At 39.2% G+C, this 3,503-nt stretch overlaps 1 protein-coding gene across 6 annotated transcripts in view; it reads right to left on the reverse strand.

Moving 5' to 3' along the window:
- The window catches only part of Fam126b (family with sequence similarity 126 member B), a 61,513-nt gene that overhangs the window by 35,471 nt on the left and 22,539 nt on the right, over nucleotides 1-3,503 (reverse strand). For 5 of the 6 annotated variants that reach the window (XM_021198113.1, XM_029539010.1, XM_021198112.1 and 2 more), the window contains exon 2: nucleotides 1,049-1,146. The gene's annotated coding sequence lies outside the window, so the exon portion shown is untranslated. The other variant, XM_021198111.2, reaches the window with a different exon arrangement.

The raw sequence follows: 3,503 nt of genomic DNA on the forward strand, positions 1-3,503 counted from the left end.
GGAGAGATAGTAAAGGAATGCATACATACACAACCATAGTGTCAGACCTCAATTAGGTTGAAAAGTCTGCAACATGTGGTTGTACGTTCCATGATGGTGAATTTATATAACATCTACTCCTTAGCTGGTATGGGTATGAGGCTGATGGCATTGAGCCCCCTTCCCCTCAGCCATTCTGGAGACTTCATAAAACATACCAGTTTTTTGTCAGGACGCTGGATCTGTCGTCAGACTCCATGTAACAGGAGCACTGCCTTTGCAAGTTTTCTTGCTCTTTGCCCCTATTTTGAACCTTGTTAGTATAAGGCTTTCATTAACACGGCTCTATCAGTCATTTCTGAATTCTAACTGTTTTCCTGGGTAGATTCAACTCAGTGATTCTGCTTACTCCCCATTCTCCTCTTAACCTGTCCTGGCATGCGTTTTCTATGAAAACAGTGGGATTGTCAGGGTGTGTGCAAGACCTTGTGTTAAAGCGAAATAGAATTGGGAAGAAGTATTTATTTGGGCTCTCTTTTCTCTTCTAGTCCCTCTTGCTGGCTAGCGAAGGATGACCTTGAACTCCTGATCATCCTGTCTCTACCTCCTAGGTAGTAGGATTACAGGCATAAAACAACACCTGGCTTTGATTTTGCATATTTGTACATTATTAATAAACATCAGAAAGAGCAGTTTATTTGCTCTAGTCACATTTCAAATAATCAGAATTTACATGTGATTACTTTCCTATATCAGACAGAACAGAAAGAGAACACCATCATCAGTCACAAAAGTTGCTTTGGCCAACAGTGATCCAGATGTACCCTGATATCACAATCATGCTGAATAAATGAACTAAATCGAAGTAAAATTCAGATGACATATTTCTTAAATGCAATTACTAAAATAATTCAAAACTGAATTCAAAGACAGAAAGAGGTGATCATGTCAGATAAAACTGTTTAATAAATAAATCTACTTACCAAAGACTACCAAAAATTCTTAACATGTTTAATCATATGGGAAATGTATTCTTCATCTTTTTTTTAAGTTAAGGTCATAATTTTACCTGTCTTAGGATCAGTTTTCTAAAGGAGGAGGTGGCACAGGAATGCGGCAGAGTTCAAGTGTGGAATTCATTTGTTGAGAGTTAAATATTTTCCAACTCTATAAAAAATAAAAATAAAAAAAAACAAATAGTAAGAAAATATTCTCAAGAACAGACACAAAAAAAATTTAAGTGGCAAATTCATAAAACGGTTCTTCACTTGTATGTGTGTGAGAGTGTGTGTGTGTGTGTGTGTGCAGTATGTATGTGCGCGCGCGTGTGTAAGCGCTGATGGTGCATGTGTGCGTATGTGTAAGGCTGCACACACCTGCACACGATCATGTGGAAGACACTGAGCAGCATCCCCCTCTATTGCTCTCTGCCTGATCCCCTTCACACAGTACTGAATATGGAGCTCTACCATTTTTGGGTTAGGCTGGCAGGCAGCAAGCCGCAGAGATCTACCCATCTCTATAGCATTCCCCAGCACTGGGGTTACAGACACAGGCAGAAAACACCTAGCTTTTTACATTCAACTCAGGTCCTTGACACTTGGTCAGTAAGCACATTTACTTACTCACTGTAGCTCATCTAACATTAAAGAATAATTATAGACCCTAAAACATTCTATAATAACTAGTGTACTTGTGTATCTTCACCACATCTAAGAAAAAAAATTGGGAGATGGAAGTCTCAATTTTAGCTTCAAAGTCTCCATTAATTATCTTTAAGACACTAGGTAGATTATATAAATTGCTGGAGATTCAGCTGAAAAAGAATTTATAAAGTTAAATCTTTTCCATATAAAAAAATACTGACTCTAAGTTTTAAAGCATATAATGATGCATTCTTTCTCTCAGAAGAGTTTTCTTTAGGCCTCCACAGCCTCACCTACCCACCCATTTCCCACTCCTAAACTAAATAATTAAGTAACAAATGAAAAATAGATTCTATAAACAGTCATGTTTACTTGTTTATAACAAAGATAATAGTGCGATGCAATTGGAAGAGTTTTAAATAAAAAGATGTTAGAGGTCAGTTGGCTATCTCTTTGGAAAACAATGTATTGTGATCCTTAACCTTATACTGTTCGCAAACGTAAATTCCAGAGGCCAGCAAGATGGTTCACTGGGTTAAAGCACTTGCTGCCAAGTCTAATGACTGGAGTTTGATCCTGGAAACCCTCAAGGTGTAGGGTAAGAACCGACTCCCAAAAGCTGTGCTCAGACCTATACATGCATGTGTGTTTGCATGAACATCTTGTGACTCCCACCTCTAATTAAATGTTTAAAAAGAAGAAAATTCCAATTAGAATACAGATCTAAATATGTGGGGCATGTACAGCAAAATATTTGTGTGTATTTAAATAACCAAATGTAAATTCTATCCTCTCCTTTTTTTTTTTTTAAAAGACAGGATCTTACTATGTAAACAAGGTGGCCTTGAACTTATAATTAAATCTTCCTTGCCTCAAATTCCCAAGTGCTGAAATTATAGATATGCACAATCAAGCCCAACTTGGGCAAACATTTTTTTAAATAAACAAAAAGCACTGACAATGGCAACTGGACTCTTTTAAATCTACATACACACACCCCAACAAAAGAAAAGAAAAGAAAAGAAAAGAAAAGAAAAGAAAAGAAAAGAAAAGAAAAGAAAAGAAAAAAGATCAACCCACAAACTGTCTACAACTCAACTCAACATCTGTCTACCTACAAGAACTACAGGGATAAAGATGGAGCTGAGACTGAGAGAATGGCTAAACAATGATTGATCCAACTTGAGACCCATCCCATGAGAGAGAGCAACTAATGTTTCTCTGCTATGCTTGCAGACAGAAGCCTAATAATAACTGTACTCTGAGAGGTTTCATTCAGCAGCGGACAGAAAAGGATGCAGAGACCCACAACCAAACGTTGGATGGAGCTTGAGGAGTCTTGTGTTAGAGTGGGGGATAGAACTGAGCTGCTGGAGGGAGTCAAGGACACCACAAGAAGACCTACAGAATTAGCTAATCTGGGCCCTTGGTGACTCTCAGAGACTTAACCATGAACCAAGGAACATGCAGGGGCTGGACCTAAGCCTTCCTCACATTTGTAACAGATGTGCAGCTTGGTCTCCATGTGAGTCCTTTAACAACTGGATTGAGAGCTGTTTCTGTCTCTATCCCCTGCCACTGGATCCCCTTCCCCTACTGGGACTGCCTAGTTGGATCTCAGTGAGAGAGGAGGTGCTTAGTCCTGCTAGGAGAAGATGTCCCAGGGTGGGGATGGTACCAAGGCGGGGACTTCCCCTTCTCTGAGGAAGAAGGGGAAGGAATAATTCCAGGAGGGATTTTTTTAAAAATTTTTTTTATTAGATATTTTCTTTATTTACATTTCAAATGCTATTCCGAAAGTTCCCTGTACCCTCCCCCCTCCCCTGCTCCCTTACCCACTGACTCCCACTTCTTGGCCCTGGCATTCCCCTGTACTGG

Source organism: Mus pahari, chromosome 5 (assembly GCF_900095145.1).
Source record: "Mus pahari chromosome 5, PAHARI_EIJ_v1.1, whole genome shotgun sequence".
NCBI classification, from domain to species: Eukaryota; Metazoa; Chordata; class Mammalia; order Rodentia; family Muridae; genus Mus; species Mus pahari.